The sequence below is a fragment of the Muntiacus reevesi genome, chromosome 4 (genome assembly GCF_963930625.1).
Source record: "Muntiacus reevesi chromosome 4, mMunRee1.1, whole genome shotgun sequence".
Taxonomy (NCBI): Eukaryota; Metazoa; Chordata; class Mammalia; order Artiodactyla; family Cervidae; genus Muntiacus; species Muntiacus reevesi.
The window spans coordinates 63452346-63476741 of NC_089252.1; the positions used below are offsets into that span (position 1 = coordinate 63452346).

The 24396-nt window shown below is 42.1% G+C and overlaps 1 pseudogene; it reads right to left on the minus strand.

Moving 5' to 3' along the window:
- Positions 1–24396, minus strand: part of LOC136167445 (mitochondrial carrier homolog 1-like) — a 174943-nt pseudogene that overhangs the window by 140920 nt on the left and 9627 nt on the right.

Sequence of the window (24396 nt, forward strand, 5' to 3'; positions counted from 1 at the left end):
ACTCCAAAATATACAGGTGTGACATTGTTGAAGTGACATGAAACTCAGTCATGTCCAACTCTGCGATTGCATAGACTGTAGCCTGCTAGGCTCCTCCGTCAATGGAATTCTCCAGGCAAGAATACTGGAGTGGATTACCATTCCCTTCTCCAGGGGATCTTCTGGACTCAGGGATCAAATCTGGGTCTCCTGCACTGCAGGCAGATTCTTTACCATCTGAGCCACCAGGGAAGCCCCTGTGACATTGTTGGGATGGGCTAAATTAGGTGTTATCTGTTCCTTGCAAGGTTCATTTGCTAGTGTTTTCCTGGCCTCCCTTTGCTGAAGTCAAGAGGATTGAAGCTAGCTTCCTGCAGTATATTCTCCCAGCTGTTAAAATTCCCTGCTCTGTTCCGCAGGCCCAACCCATGTCAGGATCCAGGGCGTGTTTCATTGCTGCTGCTTTACTCACTTATTTTTGTCAGCACAGAGCTCAGTCTCAGAAGTGACAGCTTAAAATAATTCATTTGATGCTGTCTTTGTGGACATGTGAACTCTGAATGACTTCACAATACCTGAGTATGCAGAGAAGCCTATTGTGACACTCGTGGTATCTTTAGCAGAAGCTAATATTAGCAGGTTTTTTTCTTTGCATGTAGGCGTTCATTCATTCCTTTGTTTTTCGGTTTATCCAGGAAGCATATATTAAAACCCTAGGAGGGAGCTAGAGCTCGGAAGGTCACACGAAGATCACTGTACAGCTGTCTCTCTGGAAATACAGCAAGGAGAGAATGCTTCTCCTCCCAGGCACAGCTATGTCATAAATTAGCCGAAGCACTCACAGCTTTCCAGTGGAGTGAGCCAGGGCTTCATTCGTTTTTTACAACCACACCTAAGAAGCCAGTTTAATGTCATGGGTTCGCAGTACTGGGCTTTGGTGACATATGGCTGGGGTTCAAAATCTGACAGACCATTTACCTTGCCTTTTTTTTTTTTTTTTGGTTTGTTTGTTTTGTTTTTGAATCCTGCTACCTTGCTGAGTCTATTTATCAGTTCTTAGTTTGTATGTAGGAGTCTTTAGAGTTTTCTATATGTAGTATTAGTATCAAGTCAACTGACAGTTTTACCTCTTTCTTTCCAATTTGGGTACATTTTCTTTCTTTCTTGTCTAATTGTTTTGTGTCAACTTTCAATACTATTTTGAACAGAAATGGTGTGAATGGGCATCCTTGTCTTGTTCTACATTTAGAAAGAAGGCAAAGTGCTTTTCACTGTCAAGTATTATATTGGCTGTGGGTTTGTCATAAATAGCTTTTAGTATGTTGATATGTTCCCTCTGTAGTCACTTTTGTAACAGTTTTTATCAGGAATGGATGTTGAATTTTATTAAATGGTTTTTCTGCATCTACTGAGATGGTCATGTCATTCCTGTCTTTTTTGTTGTTGATGTGGTATATCACATTGATTGATTTGCATGTATTGAAACATCCTTATGACCCTGAGATAAACTTAACATGGTCATTGTGTATGATGTGTATCTCTTTTATGTGTTGTTGTATTTGGTTTGCCAACAACTTATTAAGAACTTTTGCATCTATATCCATCAAAGGTACTGGCCTGTAATTTTCTTTATTGGTGGTAACTTGCTTGGTGGTATCGCAACCCACTCCAGTATTCATGCCTGGAAAATCCCATGGACTGAGGAGCCTGAGGGGCTACAGTCCATGGGGTGGCAAAGAGTGGGACACGACTGAGCGACTTCACTTTCACTTACACCTTGTCTGGTTTTGGTTGTCAGAGTGATAGTGGCTGCATAGCATGTCTTGGGGCGGGGGGCGGTGGTGTGTTTCCCTTCTCTTCAGTCTTTGGAGAAGCATCAGAAAGAATATGTGGGTCCATTTGAGAATCCTCTGATTTTGGTTCTGTGGTCTGTGAAATGAGGGAGCTTAATGAAGCTATTTCTGGGTGTGAATTCACCCTGATTGTGGCATGAGCAGTGGATAGTCATCTTTCCCTTCATTGCTGTCCTGTAACCTGTTTTTTGATATCTCTCTCAGCTGTCTCTTCATGAGAAATTTTCTCACTGTTTATTGACTTTAACAATAAGAATAGTATTATTTTCAGGCATTGAAATTTACATAAACAAAAGAGTGAGATGAGATATTTCAAATATATATAATTATATATTAACTTATATGTAATAGTTTTAGTTTATATAATTATATAATACATTAGCATATTGTATATGCAAATATTTGTCATATATTGTGTTGACCAAGATGTTCATTTGGGCTTTTCCATAAGATGTTATGTAATATAAATTATATTACTTATTTTCCATATTTCATAAATTTATTATGTATAAATATATAATATATTAATATATTATATACATTATTGATAATAACTATAATATATGAATCTATTATATATGAACCATAATTGTGTTTGTTAAAATAAATGCATTTAATATCAATATATTAATACAATACACTTATCCATTATATGTTTATATTAATATATTTATATACAACAAATCTATATTTATGAAATACCTTAAAAATTGCTATAATTTATATCATATAATATAGTGATATATATTACTGTAATATAAATTATCTATTATATACATTTATAAATAAAATGCATGATATAAACACATTAATATAAATATATAATATATTCATATATGAATATATGTGTATAATGTATATGCTATATTAATGTGATTGTCACTCAAAGTGTCTGACTCTTTGCAACCCATAGCTGTAGTCTGTCAGGTTGCTCTGTCCATGGGATTTCCGAGGCAAGAATACTGAAGTGGGTTGCTATGCCCTGCTCCAGGGGATCTTGCCCACCCAGGGATCAAACCTGGGTCTCCTACATTGCAGGCAGATTCTTTACTGTGTCAGCCACCAGAAACTAACACAACATTGTAAATAAACTATACTTCATTTTTAAAAAAAAAGTTTTTTAAAAGGGCTTTTTAAAAAAAGGAGAGAATTCTGCTAGGAGAAACCTTCAACTCAAAATGAAGCATCAACTCCTCCCTGGGTTTGCAGACTACTGCCCTCCTTTGCAAATTTTGAACGTGCTACTTTCCACAATCACACGAGCTAAAACTGCTACTGTAAGCTACGAGCTAGGAAATGGACTAAATGCCAAAAATACAAAAATATATAAGCTATGAACTTGAGCTTCAAGTACCTTCCCTTTGAGGATGGACAGGGGCTGCTCACTTCCTTCTTTATCATTATTACCTGAAGGCAGAAGGTCTTCTCTCTGAAACACATATTAAACATATATCGACTCCTGTAGTCACTTTTGGGCAATTGGTTGTCTAAGGAATACACCTGAAAGTCAATATATTTATGTTAAAAGTGCATAAAGTTGCTGCCAGGAGGGACACACATAGACTATAAAAGTGAACGTCAACAAAGATCACAAGTTTAACTCCATGTCTTGTTATCTGGAGTCTCCTAGTTCTTAAAATCTAGAGGAGTTTGATCCCAACACCTAGGTTCGTGGTTTTTAGAAGTTCAAAGTTCTTCTTTTGTCTTTCACATGAAAAATTTTTTTTTTAATTTCAAAGAATACTTTTGTTTGATAAAGGATCCTTTCTTGATATTTTTTTTTCTTTCGGGAATTTAACTCTGTCATCCACTAAAGCTCTTCTTAAGCGTTCTCTCTTCTGCTGCTTAGCTGCTCAGTCATAACTGACTCTTTGTGACCCCATGAACCGCAGCCCACCAGGCTCCTCTGTCCGTGGTATTGCCCAGGCAAGAATACTGGAGTGGGTTGTCATTTCCTCCTCAAAGGATCTCTCCGACACAGGATGGAACCTGCCTCTCTTACATCTCCGGCATTGGCAGGTGGATTCTTTACTTCTAGTGCCACCCGGGAAGCCCAGGTATTCTTTTTTACCCTATTTCTGTTATGTGGAAGTGGGAATTTTTCATCTTCCACGTGGCATATCTCCTAATCCTCCCTCCAAAATAACTGCAAATCAAGAGTTTTATTGCGTGTTGTAGGCTTTATGGGGAAGGGCTACACTAGATGCTATAGAACAAATAACTAGAGTGTTAAAAACAAACAAACAAAAAAACTCTATCAAAACATTTTTCCCCCCCAGTCCCACTTTATCCTATAGCATTTGGAGCAGAAGCCTCAGCGTCTTCCTGGTTCCTCTGTGGGCTGTATTAAAATCCTCCTTGTCTCTTGGTGAGGATTTTATCAGTCAGCTTTTGTGGTCTCTGTTTCTGCCAACCTACAGGCCCACAGCCATCTTCTATACCAGTAGGGCTAATTTCTCAAGTAAAGATACCTCCGCCTTCCATCTAGTCCTGCACCCATTCTGGTGAGGAATTGTTTACAGTCCTCACCTAGGAGAATAGCCAAATCCAGCCTTGGAGACCATTTTCTTCATCCTAGTTCATTTCCATTCCCCAAAACATCTTTTCAGGAAAGCAGATAAGTTGAGTTTGATTCAAGAAGGCCTGGCCATAGTTTCTCAGTGATTATTAGAACCAGAGGAGTAAGGGGTAAAATATTAAGAATTTGTTGAGACTTGAGAGAAAAAGTGGCCTTCTTTTATACTCTAAGGAGGGACTTTACATCTTTACATTTCAAGTTTCTTCTCCCTGAAATGCATTCCCGGACTCCTTTCTACCTAGAAACCCATTTCTTCTGCTCCTCCCCTTCCTCCTCCTCCTCTTTCTTCATTTTTGGTTTGTCTTGTGTTACAAACAACTTGAGAAACCTTTCAAAATTAGCACCAGAAATTTCATCCCTGTCTACCACGATTTCTTCTAGCCCTTCTTTCTCTAATAAAGTCGTTACTTCAAGACAGTACAATTAGACTGTCTACCTTTCTTACTAAACTGTGAATTATTTGCAATTTGGGACTGTGCCTGTTCACAGGGTTTGTTCTGAAGCAAGTGTTTCTTAAAGTGGTTGATAAATTAAAGAAAGATAGCATTTAAGAGGAAGTTGTGTTGATTCCTATGTCAGTTGGCCCAGAATGTTCATGTTTTGAAGTGATCAGATATAAGCTTTCTTATAGCTAAAGAAGAAAATTTAGCTGCATGTAAGAAAAACACCTAAAACGTTGGCCAGTGTACCTTTCTTTACCAAGAAACAGATGATTTAGTGGCTTTAGGAACTGCTAACTTTCTGCTATGTTAAGTTATTAAGAGAGCCATGCTTTTGTTCTTTACATCTGGGGTGGGATGAATTGGGAGATTGAGTTTGACATATATACACTTATTATGTATAATGTAAAATAGATAACTCATGAGCATGTATTGTATAGCACAGATAACTCTCCTGAGTGACCTGTGGTGGCCTAAATAGGAAGGAAATCTAAAACAGAGGGGGCATTATGTATAGGTATTGCTTATTCACTTTGCTGTACGGTAGAAACTAACAACGTTGTAAGGCAACTATACTCTAGTAAAAATTTTTTTTAAAAGAGAGCAAAAAAATAATCAAGGGAAGTATCTGTTTGGGTCTTCCTCCCACTTTTTGGTTGCGTTGTTTGTTTTTCTGATGTTGAGCTGCATAAGCTGCTTGTATATTTTGGAGATTAATCCTTTGTCAGTTGTTTCATTTGCAATTATTGTTCTCTAAATTTAATTTAATTTTTGTTTGGAGGATAATTACAATATTGTGTTGGTTTCTACCGTATATCAACATGAATCAACCATAGGTATACATATGTCCCCTCCCTCTTGAATCTCCCTCCCATCTCCCACTCCTTCCTACCCCGCTGCATTGTCACAGAGCACTGGATTTGGGTTCCCTGCATGATACAGCAAATTCCTGCGGGCTGTCTGCTTTACGTATGGTAATGTATATGTTTTAGTGCTATTCTTTCGCTCTCTCCTTCCCCTACTGTGACCAGAAGTCTGTTATGTTTGTATCTCCTTTGCTGCCCTGCAAATAGGCTCATCAGTACCATCTTTTTAGATTCCATACATACATACGTTAATGTATGGTATTTTTTTCTCTTTCTGCCTTACTTCACTCTGTATAATAGATTCTAGTTTCATCCACCTCACCAGAGTAGTCAAATGCGTTCCTTTCTCATTTGCAATTATTTTCTCCCATTCTGAGGGTTGTGTTTTCATCTTCTTTATAGTTTCCTTTGCTGTGCAAAAGCTTTTAGTTTAATTAGGTCCCACTTGTTTATTTTTGTTTTTATTTCCATGACTCTAGGAGGTGGGTCAAAGAAGATATTTCTGTGACTTATATCAAAGAGTGTTTTTGCCTATGAGAAGTCGTGACACGTATCTACAATGGAATATTATTCAGCCATAAAAATGAATGCATATGAGTCAGTTCTAGTGAGGTGGATGAACCCAGAACCTGTTACACAGAGTGAAGTAAGTCAGAAAGAGAAAAAAAAAAATTCATATATTAAAAACATATATATATACAGAATATAGAATAATGTACTGATGAACCTATTTGCAGGGCAGGAATAGAGATGCAGACATAGAGAACAGACTTTGGACCCAGTGGGGGAAGGAAAGGGTGGAACGAATTGAGGGTACAGCATTGACATATATACACTACCATGTGTAAAATGCATGGCCAGTGGGAAGCTGCTGATTGAGCAGAGGGCACCCAACCGGGTGCTCTGTGACAACATAGAGGAGTGGGATGGGGTGGAGAGTGGGGGGAGCTTCAGGAAGGAGGAGACATATGTGAAATTGTGGTTGATTTATGTTGTTGTATGGCAGAAGCCAACACAATATTGTAAAACAATTAACCTCTAATTAAAAGTAAATTTCAAAAATCAAGTGAAGAATCTATCTATTGCTTGAGAACAAAGCAATCTCTCTATCTTTATTCAAATAAATTTTCAAATGAGCAAAACAGTTATTAGCGATTTCAAGTATAGATAAAGATGTTGCAAAGATACTTCCCCATGTTTTATAAAAATTTGCGAGTGTGGAATTTCTGGTATTAGGTTTTTAGTGAAGATTAAGACTTTTCATCTATCCTCATGGGTTGTGTGCAGAGGCCTGTAAATTAAACCTACAAAAGACAGATCAACAGGAGAAATACATGCACATTTTACTTGATGCTAATATTTTATGTAGCCTGAAAGCCTTCATAGAGAAGAAAAATGGTATAGGAATGGGATAGACCTGGGAACTTCCATGCCTAACTGCTCTAACAAAGAACAGTTCACTGTGGAGATCATACCTCACGAAGGGGCTGGGCTGGAGATGCTAAATTTTGGGAAAGTTAGGAAATATATGGGGTCAACTAATGAGAGGCAAAGGTTATTCTGGTAGATATGTTTGCACAGATTCATTGTGGCATCCACATTTCATGTCTGGACAGAACAATGTTTTCTTTTTCTTAGTGCATGGGGGCACTTTTCTCACAGGAAAGCCTATGTCCTATTTTTAGGTAGAATGAGGGTGATCAGAGAGTCCTTCCCACATCTGCTGTTTGTCAAGTACTTGCAGCTCAAAATAATCCACATGGCAGCGTGGCAGTTTGGGGCTGGCATGTTCCGATCCCCTTCAGAGTGTAAGGATTTTTTCCCCCCAAATCACCACCACTACAGTTATTTGAGGGAGAACAGATAAAAATCTTATTAGGAACTTTTAAACTGGGTAGGACCAGTAGGACCTAATATCTGGGTGTTCACAGCTGCATGGGAACCTGCACATGAAGTGTCATCGTTAAAGCAATGAATGGAGGACACGTTCTGAGCATTCACATGATGTCCCATTCAGAAAGTGCTGCATTTTTCTTATCAGAAAAGTAGTGTTGAGGAAAATGAAGGCAAAACCTGACCAGAACTTCAGCACAAGTCCAGACATGATGGTGGCTCTTGAAAGGGAGTCATGCGCTATTTACAAAGCAGGAGAGCAACATTCCCAGCCAAGCTGTAGGATGAGAGCCAGGGCAGGCTGGAGGGGTTTGAACAGGATCGTGGCACCTGACCCCATGAGTTTTTGCCTGACTAGCCTGCCCCTGCACAAGGCAGGCTTGGTAAATCTTCAAATAAGGGGAAAGTGAAAGTGTTAGTCATTCAGTTGTGTCTGACTCTTTGTGACTCCATGGACTGTAGACTTCTGGGCTTCTCAATTCAGGGAATTCTCCAAGCAAGAATAGTGGAATGGGTAGATATTGCCTTCAGGGGGGTCTTCCAATCCAGGGATCGAAGCTGGGTCTCCCACTTTGCAGGCAGATTTTTTTACCATCAGATAAGTGGAAAACTCAGCAGTGGCCATAGGACTGAAAAAGGTCAGTTTTCATTCCAATCCCAAAGAAAGGCAATGCCAAAGAATGCTCAAAGTACTGCACAATTACACTCATCTCACATGCTAGCAAAGTAACACTCAAAATTCTCCAGGCTAGGCTTCAACAGTATGTGAGCAGAGAACTGCCAGATGTTCAAGCTGGATTTAGAAAAGGCAGAAGAACCAGAGATCAAATTGCCAAAATTTGTTGGATCATAGAAAAAGCAAGAGAATTACAGAAAAAAATCTGCTTTACTGACTATGCTAAAGCCTTTGACTGTGTGGATTACAACAAACTATGTAAAGTTCTGAGAGAGATGGGAATACCAAACCACCTTAACTGCCTCCTGAGAAATCTGTATGCAGGTCAAGAAGCAACAGTTAGAACTGGGAAAGGAACAGCAGACCAGTTCCAAGTTGGGAAAGGAGTACATCAAGGCTGTATATTGTCACCTTGTTTATTTAACTTATATGCAGAGTACATCATGCAAAATGCTGGGCTGGATGAAGCACAAGCTGGAATCAAGATTGCAGGGAGAAATATCAATAACCTTAGATATGCTGGTGAACACCACCCTTATGGCAGAAAGCAAAGAGGAACTAAAGAGCCTCTTGATGAGGATGAAAGAGGAGAGTGAAAAAGCTGGCTTAAAACTCAACATTCAAAAACAAAGATCATGGCATCTGGTCCCATGGCAAATAAATGGGGAAACAATGGAAACAGTGAGTGACTTTATTTTCTTGGGCTCTAAGATCACTGCAGATGGTAACTGCAGTCATGAAATTAAAAGACACTTGCTCCTTGGAAGAAAAGCTATGACCAACCTAGATAGCACATTAAGTAGTAGAGACTTGATTTTACCAACAAAGGTCTGTATAGTCAAAGCTCTGGTTTTTCTAGTAGTCATGTATGGATGTGAGAGTTGAACTGTAAAGAAAGCTGAGTGCTGAAGAATTGATGCTTTTGATCTGTGGTGTTGGAGAAGACTCTTGAGAGTCCCTTGGACTGCAAGGAGATCCAACTAGTCCATCCTAAAGGAAATTGACCCTGAATATTCATTGGAAGGACTGATGCTAAAGTTGAAATTCCACTACTTTGGCCTCCTGATGCAAAGAACTGACTCATTGAAAAAGACCCAGATGCTGGGAAAGATTGAAGGCAGGAGGAGAAGGGGATGACAGAGGATGCGATGATAGGATGACATCACCATGACATCATCATGTCAAAGGACATGAATTTGAGCAAGCTCTGGGAGCTGGTGACGGACAGGGAAGCCTGTCGTGCTGCAGTCCCTGTGGTTGCAAAGAGTTGGACAAGACTGAGCAACTGAACTGAACTGAAGGGGATTCTGCTGCAATTCCCCAGCCCTGCCCACTGCCCCAGGTCTAACGGTGGCCAAGCCACTTCAGCTCAGGTTAACGCCCACCCAGGCCCTGCTTTTGTGCAGGCACAGGGCGAATATGGAACCTGGAGACCAACTGGGCTGGGGGTCTTAAAGGTGCTCAGAGATGACCAGACCTCATCCGTGGTGCCCAGGCTGAGACAGTGTGGGTTTGTCTGTATGTGTATTTAAAAAAAAACAAAAACAAAAACTTGAAATAGAGTCAATTTACAATGTTATGTTTCAAGTGTATAGCAACGTGGTTGGATTATATCTGTGTATGTATCTTTTTCAGGCTGTTTTCCGTTATAGTTTATTACAAGATATTGAATTAGTTCCCTGGGGTTTACTGTAGGTCCTTATTGTTTAGTGGCCACAGTGTTTTTTCAGGTGGTTCACGTTATTCTGGGCAAAGCAGGATTCTGAGGACACTTGGTGGTAGAAAGGTGTGGGGGAGGGGGGTGCTGCAAAAAAGTTGGCCCCACTCACTCACGTCCTTCCAGCGGTGGATGCAGACTTGAACCCTGTGGAGTGAGAGGGGAGGCCCTGCCTATAGCCCACAGTTGTTCACAGCCATGAGATCCGCCCACCAGCAGGAAGAGAGAAGTCAGCATTCTCACTGGCATCCCTATCACAAACTTGGGTGGGCTCCCGGCGGTCAGTTCGACTGGAGCTATCATCCACCAGGTACGCACTGAGGGAGGGGCCAGCAGATTATAGTCTCCCAGGAGGTGAGGGACTCAGCTGACAAAGAATCTCAGCAGATCTTGCCAACGGAGCTCAACTCTCTGCTGTGCTTGGCCTCTGGCCCCATGAAATGGTCCAAGCAGCTGTTGAGATGACACCCAAGGGGTGGGACGACACACAGGACATGGTCTGTATCAGCATCATCTAGGAGGTCTCCTCCTCTGCCCTCTTCAGAGAAGTCCCCGTGTCGTCCTTGTCGGACACCTTCTCCATCTCATCTGGAGGAAAAACCTTCACGCTGCCCAGGTCGGTGAGAGGCTGGTAGGTGTCAGCAAAAGGCTCAGGCCTTGGAAGAGCCTGTCTTCCCACCCACTTGCAGTGTCCTTGGCACAGGTGAAGAAGTTTGGAGGGTAGAGAACCTTCCTCCCCAGCACACTGGTCCCAGTGGTGGGGGCTTACCACCCATCTGATGAGCAGCTTCACGTAGAGCGGCAGGGGACTGACCACCATCATGCTGGTGCCCAATGCCATGAAAAGACCTCAGTGGTTAGGTCAGGGACTGGTCCTCAAAACCCAGGGCCTCGGCACATGGTGCCTCCTGCAGGCTGAGGGTGGGATGCGCAAGGCTGTGCAGGGATGTATGGGTGTGGATTGAGAGCAGGCCTGGAGCCCACCTCAGCTCCTGCTCTAGCTCCCACCACCCTTGGGTAGCCCAGGGCCCAAACTGTAGTTTTAATTTTGATTAAACTGGCCTCTGTTAAATGTTTTCAGGCCCTACATCTCTGAAGAGGATGTGGGGGAGGAGAACAAACTCCAAGGTACAGGGCTTGTAAGAGAGCGTTAAGTTCAAATGATGCTGGAGATTTACTTCCACTGATAACTTTTATTAAGATTATTAGTATGTGTGTTAAAGTTTTATTTCAAAGTTTCTTAAGTTTTGATTGAATTTCCCCCACACCTATTTTTTTTCCCCATAATACAGGATGCAACGTTTTTTTTAGTAAAGTGTATTTAATGTTAGAGCAGAAATGCACGTATCTGCAGTTCTTAGCAAAAAGAAAGTTCTCAAAAATATTTGCTAATTGGGTAGGAAATATAACCATGAGGATATTCCCAGAACAGTTTACCTGAGTGTCTCTTATTTATAGCTGAGCTCACCTTATCTCAGATTCCTAAAAAATTATCTACCTCGACAGCCCCAATTCCTCTGTGAAATAAACCATTTCTGTTTCTCGTTATGCCTTATTTATTCTCCTCCCAACACGAACTCTTAATTACCTGTGTGTCTGTGTTCCCCATTAGACTATGAGTTCTACCAGACTGGGTGCCTGATAGGCACTCCACAAACACAAATTGTTGAATGCATGAATCAGTGTCGGGTGAATGTTTGTATCAGTTGTCAGCCTGGAATCTTAATTTCTCTTGGGAGAGATAGAAAAATGACAAAGTGCATCCATCAACAGCAGGAAAGCTATTTCTAATAATGTCTTGCATTTATTAAGTAATACATATGGACAAATGTTTTAATATAATCCTCATAACTATCATATCAGGGCTTCCCTGGTGGCACAAACGGTGGTAAAGAATCTGCCTCAATGTGGGAGATTCAGGTTCAATCCTGGGTCAAGAAGATCCCCTGGAGAAGGAGCTGGCAACCCACCCTAGTATTCTTGCCTGGAGAATCCCATAGACAGAGGAGCCTGTCTATATAGTCCATGAGGTTGCAAAGAGTTGAACATGACTGATCTTTTAACACACAGACACACATACATCATATCAAAGAGTACTATTTTGCCCTCACTTCATAGATGGGGCTTACTCCTTGGAAGAAAAACTATGACAAATTTAGACAGTGTATTAAAAAGCAGAGACATCATTTTGCCCAATACGTCCATATAGTCAGTGCTATGGTTTTTCCAGTAGTCATATACATATGTGACAGCTGGACCATAAAGTAGACTGAGCGCTAAAGAAATGATGCTTTCAAACTGTGGTCCTAAAGTAAACTCTTGAGAGTCTCTTGGACAGCAAGGAGATCCAACCAGCCAATGCTAAAGGAAATCAACCCTGAATACTCATTGGAAGGACTGCTGCTGAGGCTGAAGCTCCAATGCTTTGGCCACCTGATGTGAAGAGCTGACTCGTTTGAAAAGATCCTGATGCTGGGAAAGATTGAGAGCAGGAGGAGAAGGGAGCGACAGAGGACGAGATGGTTGGATGACATTATCAACTCAAGGGACATGAGTTTGAGAAAACTCCAGGAGATAGTGAAGGACAGGGAAGCCATGGGGTTGCAAAGAGTCAGACATGATTAAGCGACTGAACTGAATTTTGCTTCTGAAATACCATAATCTCATATAGATTGAGACATGGAGAAAATTTAGTCAAGGAGAGACAAAATGACATAAGATAATGCTTTATAAATGCAGAGTCCAGAAACTTCCCTGGTGATCCAGTGGTTAAGAAGGACTCTCTGCTTCCACTGCAAGGGCTGTGAGTTCAAACCCCAGTCAGGAAGCTAAGATCCCACAGGCCTTGGTGCCAAAAAAACAAAATACAGAACAGAAGCATCACTGTAACAAATTCAATAAGTAAAGACTTTAAAAATGGTCCACATTAAAAAAAAAATGCAGAGTCCAAGTTCTGTATAGGAGTATACAGTCATCAGAAGCAGGTCAGCAAAATGTTGCCTCATGAAGGCCCTTTGAGAGCCTGTTCTAAAGGAAGGACTCAGAATTAACCAATTCACTGATCTATAAATAGTTTCTATTCCAGCATGTAAAAATTAGAAAATTAAAAAAAAATTGAAAACAGGTTATTCTGTTAAGTAAACTAAAATAGGCCCATACCTCAAATTATCCCCTAGGTCATAACCTCAAAATTTTCTGGGTTATTTCATTTGTTTTCAGAGCCAAGTTTTTATCCATAAGTTTCTGTTTCATTCTTTCCCAAGTAATTGAAAATTCAATATTTGAGAGCCTGTGATCTTAAGGTTTACTCTATCTGTTATATAGAAAGTAGAATTTGTGTGTATGTGTTTGTCAGTGAGAGCAGGCATGTAGGAACACATTTGTATGCATACTTATATGTATGTCATGTAGATTACCACATCCCATGTAAAAATATTCTTATTAAAAAGAGGAAACCTGGAGAAACACATTTATGTAACTCCCCTATGCATAAAGAGTTTTTTAAAAAATTTGTCTGTTTGCATATTTGTTTTCTCTGTATATCTGAATTGTTTTTTGATAGCTAGTCAAAGTTTATTTGAACAGTTTGACTGAATAAACGAGGAAAGAAGAGTGAGAATTAAGACAAGTGGGTATAGCTTGATTTTGTGAGAAACCAGAAGGCAACTTTAAAAGATTTTTCTCAATTCGGGATGTATAAGCAAATGGTGCCCTTTACAATTTTCTATTCTTTGAAGTTGGTATTTCAGATAATTTTTTTGTGTGCTTTAAATTGGATAATTTATAAATGAATGCTCCCAAAGGAACTCTTAAAATCAAAGAAAAAATATGCTGCTGGAAAATTGATTTGTCACCAGTACATTTTAGCCTAAATATTTTTCAACTTTGATAATGACTTGATTTAAAATTTCATTTGCGGAACATCAGGAATATGCAAATAATGTAGACAGGAGGGATGGATGTGGTGAAGGTGTCTCCTGGGGAAATGTTTCAGTCGCATCTCTCATATCATCTCATGGAAATAGATCATTACTTGCAGTTGTACTTACATACCTCAAATTTAATATTTGGTTCCAGTTGGAAAAGGAGGAAAACAATATTCATGCTGGGGCTTCTGATCATCAGGTGCTGCGTTTGGTGTTTTCTGGATGTCTGGGCAGATCTGATTTAATTCTCAAGGTGATCCTGAGAGCAAGGTGGTACCCTGGTTCTACTGATGGGAAAGAGGAGGCAGAGAGGCTGGAGGGAGTCATTCACAATGGAGGTCTTAATAACCATTTTTAAATTGAAGTATGGTCAATTTGCAATTGCTTTTACTTTGCCAACAAAGGTCTGTATAGTCAGAGCTATTGTTTTTCCAGTAGTCATGTATGGATATGAGAGCTGGACCATGATGAAGGCTGAGTGCTGAAAAATTGATGTTTTTGAACTGTGGTGTTAGAGAAGACTCTTGAGAGTCCCTTGGACTGCAAGAAGATCAAACCTGTCAATCCTAAAGGAAATCAACCCTGAATATTCATTGGAGGCACTGATGCTGAGGCTGAAGCTCCGATACTTCGGCCTCCTGATGTGAAGAGCTGATTCGATGGAAAAAACTCTGATGCTGGGAAAGATGGAAGGCAGGAGGAAAAGTGGACAACAGAGGATGAGATGGTTAGATGGCATCACTGACTCAGTGGACATGAGTTTGAACAAGCTCCAGGAGGGGGTGAAGGACAAGGAAGCATGGTGTGCTCCAGTCCTTGGGGTCACAAAGAGTCAGACACAACTGAGCAACTGAACAGCAACCATTTACAAAGTTGTGTTAGTTTCAGGTGTAGAGCAATGTGATTCAGACATATATATATATATAGATTTATCTGTCTATCTATCTTCCCTGGTGGCTCAGATGGTAAAGAATTTTCCTGCAATGCAGGAGATCCGGGTTTGATCCCTGTGGTGGGAAGATCCCCTGGGGAAGGGAATGGCAACCCACTCTAGTATGCTTGCCTGGAGAATCCCATGGACAGAGGAGCCTGGTGGGTTACAGTCCATTGGGTCGCAAAGAGTCAGACACAACTGAGCAGGATCTTCCTGAGCCAGGGATTGAACCTGCTTCTTCTTCATTGTCAGGCATATTCTTTACCACTGAGCCACCAGGGTACATATGTATGTATATATGTGTGTGTGTGCACACACGCGCGTGTGAGTGTGCATGCATGTATATATATACACACTTTTTCAGATTCTTTTCCATTGTAGGTTATTACAAGATATTAAATATAGTTCCTTGTGCTAATACCAAGTCCTTGTCACTTATCTCTTTTGTATGTAGTACTGTGTATCTGATAATCTCGTACTCCTAATTTATCTAACGTCCTCCTGAGCTCTTCCCTTTGATGTAACCATAAGGTTGTTTGCTTTCTTTGTCTGTGAGTCTATTTCTGTGTTGTAAGGAACTCTGCTTACACCATTCTTTTAGATTCCACGTGTAAGTGGTATCGGTATGATTTGTCTTTCTCTGACTAGCTTCACTGAGTGTGATCATGTCTAGGTCCATCCACGTTGCTGCAAATGGAACATTTTCCTTGGTTTTCGTGGCTAAGTGATGAAGTAATGAAATTTTAAAAGGTTTTTATGGCGCTTTCCAACTTCTTCCACTGCAGCAGCAGTTCTCAGGCTTGAAGGGGCATCACAGTCCCCTGGAGGCGGGTGCTGGGTTCCACCCTGAGACCTGATGATCCAGGGGGTCCTGTGGAGCAGTCGAGACTGCATTTCCATCAAGTTCCCAGGTGATGCTGCAGCTGATCCTGGGGCCACATTGTGAGAATCAGTGTCCTGTCCCAGAGGATGGGGTCTCGAAACCCACATCAATCATGCTCTGTTAATGAAAACTGAGTCTCCAGGGCCTGAGTGAAGCCTGCAGCCTGCGTTGCTTTATCAGTCCTCAGATACAGCGTGTGTGCCCTTGGGAATAAGGTGGTTTGCCTGGGGGTCCTCAAAGCTATAGGGTAAACACCATGTATCTTCAAGAGCACTGGTTTTCTTTGATGGTAAACAGTTTAACATGCAATTTTTATATTAAAACACACTGCTAGGCCCTGGAGGAGAATACAAATTGATGTGCATTCCTAAATAAAGCTCTAGATTTCAAAGCAAGTCTGCCCTTGTGGTAAGCAGCTTTAAGCTGTGCTTCCAGTCTCAGAGGGTGCAAGTTGGCTGTCCTCTGGCAATGATAGGATTTAGCCGAGGAAAAAAAAGAGGTCACTTTATGTCGATATTAAATACTTTCTTGAGCTGTGAGTTTCTGTTTCTGGGTTCACATTCTAGTCTCTCCCTGACCTGATATTCCTTCAGGACCAGGTACATTGGTCTTTTTCTGAGGACATATGGAAACTTGACATTACTGTTTCTCAGAACTGGATGGTATAAACTTCAAATTTAAAAAAAAATTATATGTGTGTGTATATATATGTATAAAATAGCGGCACAGGGAACTGTATTCAATATCCTATGACAAACCAGTGTAGCTGTGTAACTGACTCACTTTGCTGCACAGAAGAAATTAACACAACATTGTGTATCAGTTATGTGTGTGTGCAAAGTCCCTGAATCGTGTCTGAGTCCTTGCCAGCCCCATGGATTAGAGCCCGCCAGGCTCCTCTGTCCATGGGATTCTCCAGGCAAGAATACTGGAGTAGGTTGCCATGCCCTCCTCCAGGGGATCTTCCAGACCCAAGGTCGCTTAAGTCTCTTAAGGTTTCTTTACCACTAGCACCACCTGGGAAGCCCAATATTAAGTATACTTCAATAAAATCTAAAAAAATTTTAAGGAAATTAAATATACTTTAAACCTGTTGTCTTCATGGAGGAAAATAATTCAAAGTCAGCTTGGGTGATGTTTCCCTTCACTGGGGGCCTTAGTAAAACCTGGGATTCATGGCATGGGCCTCTGGATGATACCCAGCCCCCATCACAGACACAGGGACCCAAGTCAGGGCCCTGTCCCAGGTTCCACTGTCCACCTGGAGTAAACATCCTGCTCCATGCCAGGCATGAGCAAGGGGCCCTATCTTTGGTCCCCACTTTCAGCTTGGCTAAGGGTAGTGACACTTACTTCCTCCTGAAAATTCTCTCACTACCAGTTTCATTTGACCCACAAGTGGAGAGTGGTTTTGGTTTCAAATGGCTGAAAATGATCAAAACAGGAATAATGTTTCATGGCACATGAAAATGATAAGAAATTAAAATTTCTGTGATAGGAAAGGCAGTTTCCATAAATAAAGTTTTATTGGAACACAGCCACGCTCATTCCATTTTATTGTCTGCAGCAGCCTTTGGCTGCCTTCCCACTCCAAGGACAGAGATGAGTGGTTGTGACAGAGACTTTGTAGCCCGCAAAGTCAAAACAAAGAAAGTGTTCAGCAGAAAATGTACATAGATTCCTGCTCTAGACTATGCAGGTGGTGAGTGCATTCTGTATGTCTTAGATCCAGAATCAGACAGGTCTCTTCCCCTTGTCCTCCCTAGAATAGATTCTCTCTTCCGTCTGTTCTTCCCCTAAGGAAAACTTTGGTAACTGATGGTTGTCTGAATACCTGAGAACTCTGCAACAGAAAAGTAATGCATCCTTAAAATGGGGTACGTTACTCAGGATCAGAACTAGAGATGAGGAAGGGAAAAGCATCTCTTATTTATTCCTATCCCAGGATTAAAAAAAAAACAAACAACAATCTCTAAATTATTGTCAGTACATCTTCTTACCCTAATTCTTTTTTATTTTTAATTTTATTGAAGGGCTTCCCAGGTGGTGCTAGTGGTAAAGAACCCATCTGCCACTGCAGAGATGTAAGAGACGAGCGTTCAATCCCTGGGTTGGGAAGATCCCTTGGAGAAGGAAGTGGTAACCCACTCCAGTATTCTTGCTTGGAGAACCCCATGGAGAGAGAAGCCTGGTGGGCTACAGTCTATAGGGACGCAAAGGGTCAGACACAACTGAAACAACACAGCACATAGTTGATCTGCAATGCTGTGTTAATTTCTGATGTACAGCAAAGAGATTCAGTTATATGTATGTAAGTGAGTATATATATATATAATTCTTTTTCATATTTTCTGTTATGGTTTCTCAGGGGATGTTGAATATAGTCCCCTGTGCTATACAGAAGGACCTTGTTGTTCAGCCATCCTGAATATACTAGCTGGCATCTGCTAACCCCACACTCCCAGTCCATCCCTCCCTCACCCCCTGCTCCACTTTGGTAAGCACAAGCCTCTTCTCTATGATCTAAGTCTGGTTTGTTTTTTTTTTTTTTTTGGTAGATAAATTAATTTGTGTCATATTTTAGATTGCATATATAAATGATATCATATTTGCCTGGATTCATAAAATCTTCGAGAGGAAAGGCTGTGAGAAAATAGGAATGGGTATGAGGTTTGTTCTTTATCCCATTGATACAAGAAAGTAAAACAGGCAAAAACCTTGAGTGTCTCCCTAGGTAACTATGTTGGTAGTGGTACCCCCTGTTCACTTTTTTCTCCAAGGAGAAATGTACTCACTCACAGACACCTATGTCCATCCTGCCTTCTTCCCAGAAAGCAAAGTCTGAATCAGGGCTTGCATGCAGCTAGCTCATTATGAACGGTGATCCAGGGAATAGACTCGAGAGAGAGGAAAACAGATTAGAGGAAAAGGGTGCAATTCTTTAGTGTCTTCATTCTTAAAATAGCCTTTTTTTTGGAGATATAATCCACATAACATAAAGTTCCTCCATTTGAAATGTATAATTTCATAGTTTTTGTGTACCCAAGTTGTTGTTTTGCAGAAAGTTTTCACTTTCATCTCAGGTTCAAAGGATTTGTTAACAAAATAAGTCACTCGTTATACACAAGTAATACCAATATTTATTAGAGAATTATCTAGCTTACTGTCAATATATGAACATTAAAAGAAAAGAGAAATATAGCAACAGCAGAGGATACATCACCAAATCGGGTTCTGACCAACATCCAGACTCAAACAGTGCTGGGAAGTCCTGTATCACAGCATATCTGGAGCCCCAGTTTTGAAAAGGTCCCAGGCAGCCCGTCTGCTCCATGGGTAAGACTTTTAGAACTGCAATTTAGGGTTCCTGCTTATCATCCCAGGGTGCAGTGTGATATCATCATCAATCTGTGAGCAAACTGCCACTCCGGGTTCATGTTAATGCAGTTTGTTCTGTCCTGTAAAACTTGGAATGTTAATCCTGGGGCTTGGTTGGCCAGACCCCCTCGAGGGTCTCAACAGTCTCAAGATTCCTCCCCTATCTTATCCATGGTGTGCTCACAGCAGGCAGGCAGGGCATTCACAGTGCAGGGTCCAGGCAGGTTAGAAGCGAGGTCGGAGGCCTGCTCTGCTTTGTCTCTGAAGCCTAAAGAAGACTATTTAATTTCCCTCACAGTTGTGCAGCCTTTACCACAGTCAAATTTTGGAACATTCTCAGTATCCCAACAGAAAGCTTGTTTCCTTTACTTGTCCTTTCTCCCGGGTCCGGGTAACCACCAATCTACTTCCTCTCTATGCGTTTGCCTACTCCATGCAGGGGGAAACACATGAGACCAGCTTTTCACTGAGCATGTTTTCAAGGTTCAGCCATGTTTCAGAATGTGTCAGCCCTGCACATCTTTTTATTGTCAAATAACATTCCCTTATATGAACAAATCCCATTTAATTATCCATTCACCAGTTGGTGGACACTAGTGTTGTGCCTACATTTTGGCTATTATAAGGATGCCAGGAACTTTGGTACAGTATACAAGGTTTTGTGTGGACACGTGTTTTTAATTTTCTTGGGTGTATTCCTAGAAGTGGCATTTCTGGGTCATATGGTAACTCTATGTTTAATCTTCTGAGGAGCTTCTGGCTTGTTTTCCAAAATGATTATACCATTTTACATTCTAACGTGCAATGAATGAGGGTTTCAATTTCCTTACATTCTTGGCAATGCTTGTTATTGTCTGTCTTTTTGATTTTGTCCGTTGTAGGAGGTATGAACTGATATCACATGGAGGCTTTTTTTTGCCTTTCCTGGCTAATGATGGTGAACACCTTTTGTGTGCTTTTTGACCCTTAGTATATCCTTGGAGAAAATGTCTATTCAGACCCTTTCTCTATTTCTCAATTATTTGTCTTCTGATCACTGAATCATCAGAACCCGATTATACCACGGAAGTGTTCATTCTTCAGTCTATCAGTGATGAATTCTGCCACATCCCTCTGAAGGATCAGGCGTCTCAGAAGTGTCCACCAAAAGGACAGAGAGAGGAGCATTTTTCTATCCACACTTGTCATCCCCCACCTCTCAGCGTTTCCTTGTAAAGTGTTAGCTCTCTTGCACTTTCAGGATTTCCATGTGTGAGTTCCAAGTGAGTTCTTGCAGCTGGTCTCTACTGCAGATTCAGGGGAGCAGCCGGGCAGCTGAAGTGATGTCCTGTTATGTCATGGCAGGTAAAGCTTCCAGGTAGAAGCCTGTTGTTGCGCCAATGGCTGGAGTAAATAGTTTGATGGAAAATGTGAATTAGGGTACAAAGCTACTTAGTATAGTGTGTCCACAAAAGTACCTCAACCTCCTCATGCTTTCCACCATCTTTAACATTCACGGAGATTTCAAAGCTGTGGTCACCCCTCCAAGTCTACAAAACGCTTAGACATGAGGATCTGTGGAATTAACTTCAGCTATTACTTCTGCAACTCCTTCTGGGGCCACAATTAACATTCATGGCCTCTCTCTCTCTCTCATTATTTATTTCCTTCACCTTTAGTCAGCACTTCAGTGCAGACAAGTTGCTTGCGTAGTAGGGTAGCTCAGAGCTTCATCTCTGAGGGATGTAAGTCCTCAGTTGTTTTACCTTTCTTGAACTATGGTTTCTGCAGTTTCCCATTTACAGTTATTACTGAGCACAGACACACTAAACGATGCCCCAGGGAAGCCCCGAGGTACCATACTGTGCTCCTTCCTGCTTGTCGTTGTGTAACAGCGTCCCTCCACAAGGTAATGGGATCAGTTAGGACTGCCAACATAATAATGCCTTTTCTTGTTTGCTGTTCTGCTGTACTGAGGAGCCCCCAGCTGGCAAGGTGGTAGCTGTAGGTTAAGGTTGTGTGGAATCCGACCCAGCGGAATCTAACATTTTAGGAACAAGAAGAACAAATTTCAGAAACTAGAACCTGGGCATGAGAAGTGTTCTCTATCTGGCTTGTGCCCCTGGGTACCATTCCAGCCCGTTGACTCTGGGTTTGGGGGACATAGTGCCATGTGTATTAGCCACTGCTTCAGCACCAAGCCTCAGAGCACAGTGTCCAAGATCCCCAGGGTGTTGTCCCTGAGGCGGGCCTTATGGGAGACTTCAATGAGCCACTCCGTCATGCTGTCAGGCCAATTGCTTCTGAGTGAGGAGATATATGGTGGATCAAGTGATCAAATGCCCATCACCACAAAAAAGTGTCTTTTAGTTGGCGACGATTGGTATCGTAGGCAGCTGTAAAGATGTTCTGCAAATCTGTGTGTGGTTCCAACGGAGGGACTGTAGGCCCATGTCTGGAAGAGGTATCGATTCCAGTAAGTAATATTCTAAATGTGCTGTGTGTGCGCTAAGTCACTTCAGTTGTATCTGACTCTTTGTGACCCTAAGGACCGTAGCCCACCAGGCTCCTCTGTCCATGGGATTGTCTAGGCAAGAAAAGTGGAGCGGCTTGCCATGTCCTCCTCTAGGGGATCTTCCTGACCCAAGGGTCAAACCCATGTCTCTTCTGTCTCCTGTAATGGCAGGCGGGTTCTTTACCACTCGCACCAGCTGGCCAGCCCAAAGGCTGACTTGTCAGGTTCCAGCAGAGGGACGGTAGGCCAGGAAGGTGATTCCATGTCTGGAATAGGTATCAATTCCAGTAAGCAACATTCTAGATAGGAGTCATCTAATAAATCAATCTACCAGGAAGTGGCTGGCAGCTCTCAACAGGAGACAGTGCATCAGATTCTGCTCTTGGCAGGCTGAGTATTCGATGGTGACCTTGGTAAGAGGAGCTGTGTGACCCACATGCCACCTCCATTTCTGTCACCATCACACAGCAACACTATTCCTGGGCCCTTTGCTCAGGCTCTGGGGCAATGGTCACGTTAGAGTGAGCTCCAGCACAAAACACAAAGGAGCCTGTTTTATGTCCTTTGCAGCAAGTTCACCCCTGTGTCTATTTCCCAAACTCCTTTGTTTCTGCTTTTCTGGTCTCACTCTTTCCTGGCAGCTGCCCAGTAAGTAGAGACATTCAGCAATGCCCAGAATTGAATATTATTGTACATTTCAACTCAGGTCATTTCTTTCTCCATACAAAGCAAAGACCACATTTCCTGTTCTTACCTTTGTCCACTGGGAGGATTTCCCTGAAGGTCACCTCAGACCAGGCTTCTGTAGGACATCATCAGCACCAATACCCAGAGCCCATATGTCAGGGACCTGGACCCACATGTCTCCTTCTAGGATGAGTGTCCCTCTGAGAATGTAACACATGAGTTCAGAGATGGGCCACCTCCTCCTGTGAGTTCTCTGTGCCTCCAAGACCCATCTGTGCCTGATCCTGGAGGCACCATTTTCATCATATGAAGGACTGCTGCAGCCACGCTATATTATGGTTTGATGGATCTGATAGTATCCGTTCATAATGAGCAACCCAGACACATGCTTCCTTGGTTTTCTCTGGTCAGGCTGTTAAGATTCTCCTAGGGCTTCAGAATCTGCCTTCAATACAGGAGACCTAGGTTCGACCCCTGGGTTGGGAAGATCCCCTGGAGTAGGAAATGGCAACCCACTCCAGTATTCCTGCCTGGAGAATCCCATGGACAGAGGAGCCTGGGGGGCTACAGTCCATGGGATCAAAAAGAGTAGGACATGACTGAATGACTAACACTTTCACTTTCAAGGCTTTTTAGCACTCTAGGAACTGTTTTCCAACAGTTTCTCCTGCTAAAAACATGGCCTTATTCTAGAATCCAAGGTATATGCACTAGACTCTTCTATCGAGGCTTGTCAAGGATGATACACTGCATTCTTATACACCGGGAGTGTCCCTAACACCATGACATCTGTTAGTCTTATGGCCTCAGTGGCAGGATAGCTCGCCCCACACCCTGGAACGGCTGCAGAATCTTCTCTTGCTCTAAACACCCCTTTCTGCATCACCTGATAAATGGCTTAGAGCAATATTCCCAAGTGAGGTATGAGTTGCCTCTAAAATTCACAGAGACTCACCAAATGCTGTACATCATTTTTAGAGCTATGGAATAAGGGCAGCGATGTCTTCTCTGCTTCGGGGAGGCTGTCCTGCTATGCCAGACCCTGTCCCTGAGATACTGTGGTCTGTGCTCTGTAGTCACAGATCTTCACGGGTCAAGACTCCCTGGTTGCCAGTTTGGCTTTGTTTTTCCTCACAGTAATTTCATCCATCTTGCCTCTGTCTGTTAAGTAATGCCACATGGCCTCTGCGATCATATGATCCCACTGTCCTTATTGAAGCTATAAATCCCAGCCCTTGTCAGCATCTTCTACTGTTAATGTTGTCCTGCAGGACCCAGCACCAGGGAGCCTGGAAAAGATGCTCGAGTTCCCCTCATGAATGGAGTGTCCACGCCACCTGCTAACTCTGTCCTGAGCTAATTTTTGTGTCCAGTCTTGGGCTGTTACTGATTTTGAATGTTCTACTTCAGTCTTCTACCCAAATCCCTGTAAGCACCTGGAGATCAGTTCCCCATATGCCCCAGTGGCTTCCTCATGTCCTGACCATACCTGGGACCTTGGGAAACTCCTGTGTTCAAAAACCTCAGAGTATATTCATAATCAAGCCATCTATTCTCAGAAGTACCCACCATTTCAAGATTCATTTCACACACTTCCTGTACCTGGGGTCTAAATCCAAGAGGACTGGAAGTGACACAAACTCCTTACGGGTTCCGGCTCGTTCTTATTTTCCTGAAATACTGTTTGTTTTCTCCCCAGCTCAGAGCGAGTTTGGGCCTCACCGAGGAGTGTCTGGAGGTGTGGGAACCCTGTCAGTGTTCACTGATACTTGCTCCCCTTTCCCTCGTGCCTGAACGAGCAACACAACTTCTGGTCTCAGTGCAATGAGGCAGAGCCAGATCGCTAGTTCCCAAGGATGGTCTGGGGTCAGATACATAGTCACCCTGGAGCTGAGGCAGGTGTGTTATCAGTTAGCTCAGGCCACCAGGACAAAATACCACAGACTTCTGAAACTTCCCTGACGGCTCAGTGGGCAAGACTCCACCTTCCACTGTGGGGGGCAGGGTTCAATCCCTGGTTGGGGAGCTGAGATCCCCCATACCTTTTGGCCAAAAAAAAAAAAAAAAACAACAACAACAACAACTAAAATAG